Genomic DNA, 14204 nt, shown 5'->3' with positions numbered 1-14204 from the left:
AAACATTCTCTAGTGACATAGACAAAAGCTTCTTTTATACCTATAACATCCATGTCACATGACATTGACCCAAAACTTCTTTTAAATATATTCTTTTTTCTTTAATTTTTTTTTTTTTTGAGACAGAGTCTCACTATGTCACCCTCAGTAGAGTGCTGTGGTATCACAGCTCACAGCAACCTCAAACTCTTGGGCTTCAGCAATTCTCTTGCCTCAGCCTCCCAAGTACCTGGGACTATAGGCTCCCGCCACAACACCCCGCCATCACTGCATATTTTCTGTTGATTTCTCTTGTTTGTCCAGTTTGTCACTTACATGTCTCTCCCAGTTTTCAGAAGATGCTTCCTTTCATTCCAGCCAACAATGAATAAAGCACAGTCCAATCCCTTCTTTTGAAAATGAGTAAACCAAGAATCAGAGAAGTAATTTGACCAATGTCATGCAACACATTTAAGACAAAACCTATAATAAAACCCATCCTTCCCGCCATTATTTTATGCTACAAATGAACGTAGCACATACGTTCCACATGTGCTACAGGCAAAAGAAATTCTGCCCATAGAATTTTATGCTACATTCATTTGTAGCATAAAATATGTGGTACAAAGTAGGTCACATTTGAAATGCTGAACTCAGTTATAGTCCTCGATGATAACCATAACCTAGAATAAAAAATCCAGGGTAGTCAGGAAAGGGTGAAAAATATGTTATGTGAGAAGCAGAAGAAAGTAAGCTGAGGTGGAAAGAGTTCTTGTCATAGTCTCAGATGACCTGTCACAAATTCAGTCACATGGAGCTGCTAACTTTGGTCATGTCCCCTGATCATTTCCTCTTCTGTAAAATGAATATGATAATAGCATCACTGCTGCCCTTATGCAATTACAGTGAGAAATATATGTGATATGGACCAGGATGATTTATGTGAAATGGACATCAAGTTCTACATTTATTACTGTTGTTATTATTATTAATACTTTGTCATGTGAGCTATAAACTATTTTTCAAGTTTTCACATTACTAATTTTAAATCTTTTATATCACTATTTATTGAGGTATGTTTCAGGATCATTTTGTTTTCAAAGTTTTTATTCTATTTTTTTAATAAAACATTGTGGCATCAAGGAAAAACATCTTTTCTCGTGTGGTAGTCAATGTGTTCAATAACAATAGAGTTAAGAATAAGTCAACAGAAAATGAGACCAAACTGAGCCAGGGTATTTGAGGTACCAATTCTCATAGCAAAGGGGGAAAAAGAAGAATAAAACATCCATTTGTTAGGTACTTTTCTAAGTTGTTATTAAGAATTTATAACCAAAGAACATTGTTATTATTATGATCCTTGCTATGTAGATGAGGAAAATGAGGCGTCAGGGAGGTTGCAAAAATTTCCCAAAGACTTGAGCGGGTAAGGAGAGGAGACAAACCTGGGATGATACAGAATTCCGTCTTCTCTCTCTACTTCACAATACCACCAGTAAACTCTAGAAACAACCAGCATGGAGAGCAGATCAGGGAGATGGACTGGGAGCTGGGATCAAACTTGAGCCTTCCTGACTGACTCAATGCACAGCTATAATGCTTTCCACATTGGGGCAAAGAGCAAGATGTGAAGAGGTCTAGCTCTGGAATAAGGCTTCTTGGGTTGCCTCTGGGCTCTGCCACTGACTTGCTATATGGATTTAGGTTAAACAGTCTGTCTGTGTCTCCCTTTTCTCATCTGGAAAATGGCAACAGTAATAGACTACCTTTTCAGGCTATTATTGTGTGAAAACATGTGACAAAATGCATGTAGAGTTCCCAGAACTGCATGGTATACATGTAACTGTCACGTCAAACTCTTAGCCAGAGGGATTAGAATGCATGCCCTTTTGTTCTCAGGTGCAAGACATTTTTCTTTCCCCTTATACTCTGTATGTTACTAGCCAAAGGCCTCACAGAAAAGCCCTCCAGCCCGGCCAAGTACCCCAGTAAACATTGGTTTTGATCATAGACAAAGGAATTTGGAAAATAACATTCAACTGTTAGGTACAAAAACTGATTTCTAAAAATAGGCACACTAAAACTAGTTCTGAGAATCTTTGCTGGCATAGTTCATATATTTAGGAATTTAGGCCTCTTCTTTTTAGCTGGTAAGACATTTATCACACTGTCCAAAAGGCTTGGATTCCAGGAAGCCCTTACTGAGGCCAAAAATGGTTTTAGTCACACAGCATGCTGTCACGTCTTAATGGTGAAGATCAAAGTTCACTCAGGGAGTGAGAAGGGGACAAGTCTTAACAGGCAGTTTTAACTCTAGGATAAGAATAAGCAGCATGGTATTCTTTTCTGAGCTCCATGGGTATCAGAAGCAAGTGAGAGGAAAGAGATCATTATTTCTCTAGCCGCTGTAGACCTCAATGTTAACATGACTATACCTCAATAAAGGATAAGTTCAAGATGATAAATACTTTTAGCTTGTTTTGTTTCTGCAAAACAAAGGACGCAATAAGTGGAGTAAGTAGACAACCTATAGAGTGGGACAAGATATTTGCATGCTATAAATCTAATAAAAGGCTGATAACCAGAATCTACAACAACTTAAGCAAATCAGCAAAAGCAACTAAACAACCTTATTAAAAACTAAGCAAAAGACATGAACAGAAGCCTTTCAAATGAGACAGTCTAATAGCCAATAAACACATGAAAAATGCTCAACATCTCTAAATATCAGGGAAATAGAAATTCAAACCACAATGAGATATTCTCCAACTCCAGTGGGAAGGGCTATTGTCAGAAAGTCCCAAACCAAGTGCTGGTGTGGACGCAGAGAAAATGAAACACTTATACACTGCTAGTGGGACTGCAAGCTAGTACAACATCTATAGAAAATCATATGGAGACATCTCAAAGAACTGAAAGTAGACCTACCATTTGATTCAGAAATCCCACTACTAAGGATTTACCTGGAGGAAAAAGAAAAGACATTTTATGAAACAGACACTTGTGCTTGAACATTTACAGTACAATTCACAATTTTTTTTTTTTTTATTGTTGGGGATTCATTGAGGGTACAATAAGCCAGGTTACACTGATTGCAATTGTTAGACAAAGTCCCCCTTGCAATCATGTCTTGCCCCCATAAAGTGTGACACACACCAAGGCCTCACCCCCCTCCCTCCGTCCCTCTTTCTGCTTTTCCTCCCCCCATAACCTTAATTGTCATTAATTGTCCTCATATCAAAATTGAGTACATAGGATTCATGCTTCTCCATTCTTGTGATGCTTTACTAAGAATAATGTCTTCCACTTCCATCCAGGTTAATACGAAGGATGTAAAGTCTCCATTTTTTTTAATACCTGAATAGCATTCCATGGTATACATATACCACAGCTTGTTAATCCATTCCTGGGTTAGTGGGCATTTAGGCTGTTTCCACATTTTGGCGATTGTAAATTGAGCTGCAATAAACAGTCTAGTACAAGTGTCCTTATGATAAAAGGATTTTTTTCCTTCTGGGTAGATGCCCAGTAATGGGATTGCAGGATCAAATGGGAGGTCTAGCTTGAGTGCTTTGAGGTTTCTCCATACTTCCTTCCAGAAAGGTTGTACTAGTTTGCAGTCCCACCAGCAGTGTAAAAATGTTCCCTTCTCTCCACATCCACGCCAGCATCTGCAGTTTTGAGATTTTGTGATGTGGGCCATGCCTCAAATTTAAGTCCTTTATCCATCTTGAATCAATTTTTGTGAGTGGGGAAAGGTCTGGGTCCAGTTTCAGTCTTTTACATGTAGACATCCAGTTCTCCCAACACCATTTATTGAATAGGGAGTCTTTCCCCCACGATATGTTCTTGCTTGGTTTATCGAAGATTAGGTGGTTGTAAGATGTTAGCTTCATTTCTTGGTTTTCAATTCGATTCCAAGTGTCTATGTCTCTGTTTTTGTGCCAGTACCATGCTGTCTTGAGCACTATGGCTTTGTAGTACAGACTAAGATCTGATATGCTGATGCCCCCAGCTTTATTTTTATTACTAAGAACTGCTATACGTGGTTTTTTCCAGTTCCATACAAAACGCAGAATCATTTTCTCCAAATCTTGAAAGTTCGATGTTGGTATTTTGATAGGAATGGCATTGAATAGGTAGATTGCTTTGGGAAGTATAGACATTTTAACAATGTTGATTCTTCCCATCCATGAGCATGGTGTGTTCTTCCGTTTGTTAATATCCTCTGCTATTTCCTTTCTGAGCATTTCATAGTTTTCTTTATAGAGGTCCTTCACCTCCTTCGTTAGGTATATTCCTAGGTATTTCATTTTCTTTGAAACTATGGTGAAGGGAGTTGTGTCCTTAATTAGCTTCTCATCTTCACTGTTATTGGTGTATACAAAGGCTATTGACTTGTGGACATTGATTTTATATCCTGAGACATTACTGTATTTTTTGATGACTTCTAGGAGTCTTGTGGTTGAGTCTTTGGTGTTCTCTAAGTATAAGATCATGTGGTCAGCAAAGAGGGAGAGTTTGACCTCCTCTGCTCCCATTTGGATTCCCTTTATTTCCTTGTCTTGCCTAATTGTATTGGCTAGAACTTCCAGCACTACGTTGAATAGTAAAGGTGACAGAGGACAACCTTGTCTGGTTCCAGTTCTAAGAGGAAAAGCTTTCAGTTTTACTCCATTCAGTAAAATATTAGCTGTGGGTTTGTCATAGATAGCTTCAATCAGTTTTAGAAATGTGCCACCTATGCCTAGACTCTTCATTGTTCTAATTAGAAAAGGATGCTGGATTTTATCAAATGCTTTTTCTGCATCTATTGAGAGGATCATGTGATCTTTATTTTTGCCTCTGTTAAAATGGTGGATAATGTTTATGGACTTGAGTATGTTAAACCAGCCCTGCATCCCTGGGATGAAGCCTACTTGATCATGATGAATGACTTTTTTGATGATAAGCTGTAATCTATTGGCTAGGATTTTGTTGAGAATTTTTGCATCTATATTCATGAGTGAGATTGGTCTGAAATTATCCTTTTTGTTTGGGTCTTTTCCTGGTTTTGGTATCAGGGTGATGTTTGCTTCACAGAATGTGTTGGGGAAGATTCCTTCTTCCTCAATTTTTTGGAATAATTTCTGCAGTACAGGAATAAGCTCTTCCTTGAAGGTTTGATAGAATTCTGATGTGAAGCCATCTAGACCAGGGCATTTTTGGGTTGGAAGATTTTTTATTGTTTCTTTGATCTCAGTACTTGAAATTGGTCTGTTCAGGAGCTCTATTTCTTCCTGGCTAAGTCTAGGGAGAGGGTGTGATCCCAAATATTGATCCATTTCCTTCACATTGTCAAATTTCTGGGCATAGAGTTTCTGGTAGTATTCAGAGATGATCTCTTGTATCTCTGTGGGATCAGTTGTTATTTCCCCTTTATCATTTCTGATGAGGTTACTAGAGATTTTACTTTTCTATTCCTCATTAGTCTGGCCAATGGTTTATCTATTTTATTTATTTTTTCAAGAAACCAACTCCTTGTTTCATTAATTTTCTGAATGATTCTTTTGTTTTCAATTTCATTGATCTCTGATTTGATTTTGGATATTTCTTTTCTTCTACTGAGTTTAGGTTTAGATTGTTCTTCTTTTTTCAATTCCATAAGATGGCTTATGAGATTGTTGATGCGCTCTCTTTCTGTTTTTCGAATGTAGGCATCTAAAGCGATGAATTTTCCTCTCAAAACTGCTTTTGCAGTATCCCACAGGTTTTGGTAGCGTATGTATTCATTGTTGTTATGCTCAAGGAAGTTAATGATTACCTGTTTTATTTCTTCCTGCACCCATCTGTTATTCAACAGAAGATTGTTTAATTTCCATGCCTTTGTGTGAGGTTGAGCGTTTTTGTTAGAGTTGAGTTCCACCTTTAGTGCCTTATGGTCTGAGAAGGTACAAGGAAAAATTTCAATTCTTTTGATTCTGTTGATATTTGTTTTGTGTCCCAGGATATGATCAATTTTGGAGAATGTTCCATGGGGTGATGAGAAGAATGTATATTCTTTATCTTTGGGATGGAGTGTTCTATATGCGTCTATCAAGCACTGTTGTTCTAGGGTCTCATTTAAATCTCTTATATCTTTGTTTAATTTCTGTTTAGAGCATCTGTCCAGCTCTGTAAGAGGAGTGTTAAAGTCCCCTGTCATTATGGTATTATCAGATATCATATTGCTCAGACTGAGTAAGGTCTGTTTCAAGAATCTGGGAGCATTTAAATTGGGTGCATAAATATTTAGAATTGAAACGTCTTCTTGTTGTATTTTTCCCTTGACCAATATAAAGTGACCATCTGTCTTTTTTGACTTTAGTTGCTTTAAATCCACATGTATCTGAAAATAAGATTGCAACTCCTCTTTTCTTCTGAATTCCATTTGCCTGAAAAATTGTCTTCCAACCCTTGACTTGGTGCTTTAATTTGTCTTTTGAAGCCAGGTGTGTTTCTTGCACACAGCAAATGGATGGCTTCTGTTTTTTAATCCAATCAGCCAATCTGTGTATCTTCAGTGGGGAGTTCAAGCCATTAACATCTATTGAGATAATTGATAAGTGTGGTAGTATTCTATTCATCTTATTTGTGAGAGTCCATTGCTTAGTTTTATCTTTTGCATCAGTGTGGAGGTTAGGTTCTGTCCTTTAATTTCTGAGATCTTACTTTGCTGCTGATCCATTGTGGTGGTCAGTGTGCAGAACAGGTTGAAGTATTTCCTGTAGAGCTGGTCTTGCTGTGGCAAATTTCCTCAATGTTTGTATATCAGCAAATGATTTGATTTCTCCATCAATTTTGAAGCTTAGCTTAGCAGGGTACAGAATTCTGGGCTGGAAATTGTTCTGTTTAAGTAGATTAAAGGTAGATGACCATGGTCTTCTTGATTGGAAAGTTTCATTAGAGAAGTCTGCGGTCACTCTGATGGATTTGCCCCTGTAGGTCAACTGGCGCTTACTCCTGGCAGCTTGCAGAATCTTTTCTTTTTTCTTGACTTTGGACAGGTTCATCACAATGTGTCTTGGAGAAGCTCGATTAGAGTTGAGGCGACCTGGGGTGTGATATCCCTCTGAAAGCAGTGTGTCAGAATCTTTGGTGATATTTGGGAAATTTTCTTTTATAATATTCTCTAGTATGGCTTCCTCTGGGGCATTCTTCTTCCCCTTCTGGGATTCCTATAACTCGTATGTTGGAACGTTTCATATAGTCCCATAATTCTGACAGTGAACATTCTGCTTTCTCTCTCTTCTTTTCTGCCTCTTTTACTATCTGAGTTATCTCAAGAACTTTGTCTTCTACCTCTGAAATTCTTTCTTCTGCATGGTCTAACCTGTTGCTGATACTTTACATTGCATCTTTAGGTTCTCTAATTGACTGTTTCAGGTCCTTCAGCTCTGCTATATCCTTTTTATATTCTTCATATCATTCATCTCTTATTTGATTCTGTTTTTGGATTTCCTTTTGGTTATTTGCCACTTTATTAGCAGTTTCCTTCATTGTTTCCATCATTTCTTTCATTGTTTTCAACATGTGTATTCTAAATTCCCTTTCTGTCATTCCTAACATTTCGTTACAGGTGGAATCCTCTGCAGTAGCTACCTCATGGTCCCTTGGCGGGGTTGTTCTGGACTGGTTCTTCATGTTGCCTGGAGTTTTCTTCTGATTCTTCCTCATGAGTGATTTCTTTTATCTGTTTCCTTGCCCTAATTTTCCTTTCACTTCCTCTTGCTCTTTAAGTTCTCGTGCCTGTGGACTAAGGGTTAGATGAGTCCTTTTGGTACAGGACGAGAAAGGTGAGAAGGTTGAAGAGCAAGAAAGGGATGAAAGAAAGGAGGACTGAGTGATAAGAAAAAAATAGGAAAGGAGAGGGGGTGGGTAAAGAGAATATTGACAAAAAGAAGAGAGGCACAGAAAGAGGGAGACAGAGAAATATAGGTGTACAGTAGGGTACTTTGACACAACTTTAAAGAAAAGCCACCTTCTGGGGGTGCCCAGTTGGGTGGTTCCCTTGAGGTCAGCAGCTCTTTGCTAACCTGGTCAGATACAGTACCCCACCTCCACCAAGTAGAGAAGAAAGACAAAAATGCTATAAATCAAATCAAAACAAGCAAACAGAAAACTTTACGGGATAAAATTGGGTGAAAAACCAAATAATAGCGGTAGAAACACTAGCAAAAATGAAGTTCTAGTTATTGAAAAAGGCAGCAATGGGAAATTATAATTAAACTAGAAAAATTGAGAAAGAAAAAAGATCTGTATGGAAAAGGTTGAAATTAAAACACAAAACAACACCAACAACATCAAAGTAAACAAAAAAAAACAACCAAACCAAAAAAAAAAAAAAAACACAACCAAAAACAAAGCAGTATGTATATGTTGTTGAATATTGTCTGGGCAACACGTGGTTTTCTGGGGTTTGAGATGTTAATCACAGTTCTGATACGGCTGGAGGCTGTTGATTCTCAACCCCCAGCAGGTAGACACCCTAAATCTCTCTTCAGCCCACTTAGAAGGCACTTTGAACTTGTAAACTTGCTGAGCAGAAGCTTTCCCAGGAAAGTGCTTGTCCCTGGAATCACTGCTGAAGTGACTATCCACTTACCCAGTGTGCCAAAACTGGTCTCACTCTGCCCCTGATGTTTAGGGCTGCAAGGCGGCTCAGACCCCACCCTTTGGCTACTCGGTTGCTAGGTTACCAGCTCCCACCCGGATTCTAGCTTTGTGACCCTGAGGGTGGAGCTTGCTGGGGCAGATCACTCACAATGGCTCCCTGTGGCCCACAGCCAAACACTATTAGCTCCGTCTGGCTCAGCGTCTCAGACTGGGGCCCTAGACAATGGCCAAAGTTCTCCGCACTCCCGCTCAGGCTCTCCCCAAGGCAGTTCAACTGAGTGCCAAGTCCAAAGACACCAAAACAGTTCACAGGTAAGGCCTTTCTGGTTTGCAGTCTCGCTGCTACTGAGCTTACAGTTGCGGGCGGGTTTAGACTGATTGAACACCCACGACCACTTGCTGTTTTTACACTGTTTTAGTCCTCCTCTTGGGGTCCAGAAGTCTCTCGCTGACTCCCTATATCCTCACAGGGGTGATGATAGGTAGATCCCACCAGCCAGAGATGCCTGAAGTCCTATCTCCCCAGACTCACAGTGCCCAGATGCAAGGAAGCTGTTACTCAGCCGCCATCTTATCACTGTGTCCTACAATTCACAATCTTAAAGATGTGGAAACAACACAAGTGCTTGTCAATAAATGAGTGGATTCATAAAATGTAGTATATGTATACCATTTGTAAACAATTGTCCAGTAAAAGAATTGTCCAGTATCTTTTGTAAAAATCTGGATGGAACTGGAAACCATTCTTTTAAGTGAAGTATGGCAAGAAAGGAAAAACAACCACTACATGTAGTCAATACTAAATTGGAACTAGTCGATCAACACTTAATGTTGATCTCCACTTAACATATGGAAGTAAAACTCAATGGAAATCAAGTTAGGTGGAAAGGCAGAGGAGGGGTTGAGTTAATTCCCATCTAATGAGTAAAATGCACACATTTCAGGTGAAGCGCACACTTTGACCTGAAATGTGCAAAAGCAAATTATGAAACCAAAACGTGTGTCCTTGTAATATTCTGAAATTTAAAAATATGTATTAAATAAATAATTAAAAAACCCTCTTCCCTTGTTTTTAAAGACAATAATTGCAGTAAAGGAAGGAGGGAGAGATGGTGGACATTTTTACGTAACATTGACAAAAATGTAAGGTACATACTTTTGGAAGCCAATATGGCACTGTATATGAACCCTTCAATGTATTTCTACTCTAACATTCCATTTTTGAGGAAACCATGAAGCGTGCAAAGAAACCCATAAAAAAATGGGTTGGAAATGTTAAACAAAATAAGGTCTGAAATGCAATTATGTAGTAGAGGACACAGAAAGCGATCAGTCACTGAAGGTTGTCTCTCTCTTTCTCCCTTCTTTGGCTATACCGGTATTCCTGCTGCTCTTTAGGTAAGGCAGGCTGTCCAGGAGAGAGATGCTACCTGCCAGAGACAAAAAGAAGGGAGTGAGGAGGCCCCCACAGCAACTGTCGGCTCTGAGAAGATAACTCTCTGTGGTCCGGGGGTCAGGAGGTTGACACCTCTCCTGGGTCACTTCATGCATTCCAATTCTTCACCAGCAAAAACCAGAGGCAAACATCCCTGCTGGGGCCTGAACTGCTGCTACACAAAGCCCGTGTCTCCATGACTGAGCTTGCCAACTGCAGCAGCAATGGCATCTTCTGATTAACTGTCTTCGAAATCTCACGTGAAAGCAACAGCTGACAGAAACTAAATTTGACGAGAACCCTACTTGTAAGGGAATCTGGAAAATGTAGCTTTTAGATTGCCGCTTTTACCAAAATAAGTATACATGGAAGGAGGTTGGAGAAGGGTTTGAGTGTTCATCTGCCGTGTCTACTTTGTATTTCCTTCGTACCCCGGCACAAGAGGTGGCCTTTTGCTGAACTCTGTGCTTCAGAAGATCTTGAATACCACAAAGGCACATAAAGAAGAAATCCATAAAAACACATTTGTGCACCTGTCTCTTGGGAGCCTATACTCAACAAGAGCACAACACAACCCATAACCCTAACGTCAGCTTTCACAGACACTGTTCAAATCTCGGGGAGTGTTTCTCAGCATCTCCTACCTGCCAAGTCTTGGGTGGTGCCTGTGGCTCAAAGGAGTAGGGCACTGGCCCCATATCCCATATGCTGGAAGTGGCAGGTTCAAAACCAGACGTGGCCAGAAACTGCAAAAAACAAAACAAACAAAAAAAAAGATTGCCAGGACTAAATTCCTTGCAAGTTTGTGAATGGAGTCACTCCTGGTTTTGGAGGGGGACATAACTTTACTCGAAGGACCTGAAACAGTCCTTCATGAAGGAGTGAAAATATTTAAGGAAGGGAAAAGGTAACAAATAATTACCTTGTCAATTTCTTTTTCTCCTAAATGCAAATTTTGGGGAATAACAAAACACAAGTTTCTCAGGAATGTCAAAATTGCATTTTTCTTGAATGTGTTTGCATTATGATTTCTGATGTTGAAGGTTTCAGTATTCAGAACAATTGAAAATACAAACTGGAAAACACTTTTCAATATTAAAATGTGCATTTCACTCTTAAAATTGTATATTTTTCAGCAACCTGCTTCACTCATTCCATTTGGTAGCTCTGTTCCTAGACCTGGAAATTTTATTGGGTTATGGTAATCTATTTTGTTCATAAGCAAAATAAAGATAAGAAACTTCACAGAAAATATTGTATATTTTTCAACTTAGAAGTAACACGTGTGCAGTGTTATTTCAGTTCCTTACTTTGGCAACTCAGTGGGCAGTCAATGCAAGAAATGTGACTATTTTATTTTTATAAATATATTTTAATAAGCTTCAATTACATAAAAATTACTAAAATAGTTATATTTAGATATTTTTCTAAATTTTGCTATTTACTTTAACATATTTTATATTTCCATTTTATTTTTTTATTAAATCATAAACACATAGATCATGTATACATTAATGCATTTATGGGGTACGATGTGCTGACTTCATATAGAATTAGGAGCATTCACATCACACTGGTTAATATATACCTCATCTCGTTTACTTAATTGTTGTGTTAAGACATTTATACTCTATACTTAACCGATCCAACGTGTACCCTTGCACCATAGGTGTGGTCCCACCATTCACCCTCCCTCGATCTGACCTCCTCCCCTCCTCTTCCATCCTCACCTCCTCCCTCCTTCATCTTGGGCCATAGTTGTGATCTATTCTTCATATGAAAGTGTGAGTGATTGTAAATTGGTTTCATAATAGTACTGAGTACATGGGATATTTTTTATTCCATTCTTGAGATACTTTACTAAGTAGGATATGTTCCAGCTCCATCCATGTAAATGTAAAAAAGGTAAAGTCTCCATCTTTTTTAAGGCTGTATAATATTCCATGATATACATATACCACAATTTTTTAATCCATTCATGGGGTGGGGGGGCCTTTGGGCTTCTTCCATGACTTGGCTATTATGAATTGAGCTACAGTGAACAATCTGGTGCAAATATCTTTGTTGTAAAGTGATTTTTGGTCTTTTGCATATACAACTAGTAGAGGAATCGCACGATCAAATGGCAGGTCTACTTTTAGATCCCTGAGTATTCTCCATACTTCTTTCCAAAAGGGACATGTTAGCTTGCACTACCACCAGCAGTGCAGAAGTGTTCCCTCTTCTTCTCAATCATGCCAACATCTGTAGTTTGGGGATTTTGTTATGTTAGCCACTCTTATTGGAGTTAGATGATATCTCAAAGTGGTTTTGATTTGCATTTCTCTAATGATTAAAGATCATGAGCATTTTTTCATGTGTCTGTAGGCCATGTGCCTGTCTTCTTCATAGAAGCTTCTGTTCAAGTCCCTTGCCCACAATGAAATGGGATCACTTCTTCTTTTCTTATTAGTAAGATTGAGTTCTCTGTAGATTCTGGTTATCAAAACTTTGTGAGAAGCATTACCTGCAAATATCCTCTACTATTCTGAGGGCTATCTGCTTTCTTTACTTACTGTGTTCTTGGCTGTGCAGAAGCTTTTTAGTTTGATCAGAGCCCAGTAATGTATTATTGGTGTTGCTTCAATTGTTCCTCCTCATAAAGTCTTCTCCCAGGCCAATTTCTTCAAGTGTTTCTCCTGCACTATCTCCAAGAATCTTTATAGTTTCATGTCTTAAATTTAAATCTTTTATCCAGTGAGAATCAATTTTTGTTAATGTGAAAGGTGTGAGTCCAGTTTCAGTCTCTACAAGTCATCAGTCAATTCTTCCAGTACCATTTGTTAAACAGGGAATCTTTCCTCCAATTTATATTTTTGATGAGCTTATCAAATATCAAATGATTATAGGTGTCTGGGTTCATCTCTTGGTTCTCAATTCTGTTCCATATTTACCTCTCTATTTTCATCCCAATGCCATGCTGTTTTGATCACTTTAGATTTATAATATGGTTTGAAGTCTGGTAGCGTGATTCCTCCTGATTTGTTTTTATTTCTGAGTAATGTCTTGGCTATTCAAGGTTTTTTCTGGTTCCATATAAAATTAAGTACGATTTTTTCGAGATATTTAAAGTATGACAGTGGTGCTTTGATAGGGTATATTTCCATTTTAATATGCAATATTGAATGTTGCATAAAATAACTTTTTTAGGAACCAATGCAAACTAACTTTAATTTTTAAAATGTTTGCATTTTATAGAAATGTAATTTATATCTTAGTTTGCATTTAGTTTATTTATAGAAATCTATTCAAATATTATATACTTTAAATAGAACTCTATTTCATATTTTAATCTTTTAAAATATTATTGTCAATAGAATACAAATGACATAATTCTTTAAATTATAAATGTATAATGATTTCACTGACAGGAAGTCAACAGAATATCCAGATGTGAAGAATAATTAAATTCAATGTGGACTGATATTTTGCTTACTTCCTTTCTTTGTTCCACTCCCATTCCTTGGGGTCATAGAAAAATACTTACTCTTCATTATACCTTGCAGGCCCTCAATATTTCAAGAAAGTGATTGTGAACCAGGAATCTTCTTTACACCAGATCTAATTCTGACTAAGCATATACTCTCTTTTATCTATTCAGTCACTTTGATGTTATTTAAAGTGAAAAAGAATACCTATTATGTGTTGGGCATTGTGTTAAACAGTAAGCACACAGAAACTAAAAAACATAAAGGCATCAGATTCAGTAAAGAAAATATTGGGCTATCTCCTTTAATATTTGTTAATTATTCTTTTTAAACACAGCACTAAGTACAAAACAGCATATCTTGTTTAATCCTAGATAAATAACACTAGTTTCCTTTTATTCATTCTCTTGTTAAACAGCCTTTAACAACAACAACAACAAATATTGCCTACTCATGGTATTTTGGAGGCTCTTTTAATCTTTTCTGGAAATATATGGTCCTCTGTCCCATAATGCCATGAAATACCATGAGACGTAGGCATCATTCAGCCCCAAAATAGTATCAGTCAAAATTTTCCCATAGGACATCATCTGAGTCCTAAATTTGCCTCACACTGTGTTAGGTCCCAGAGCTGCAGAGAAGAGTAACTTCTGCCCAACACAATATTCAGTGGGATGACAATAGGGGTA

This window comes from Nycticebus coucang, chromosome 13 (assembly GCF_027406575.1).
Source record: "Nycticebus coucang isolate mNycCou1 chromosome 13, mNycCou1.pri, whole genome shotgun sequence".
Classification (NCBI taxonomy): domain Eukaryota; kingdom Metazoa; phylum Chordata; class Mammalia; order Primates; family Lorisidae; genus Nycticebus; species Nycticebus coucang.
This window is presented reverse-complemented; position numbering follows the sequence as displayed.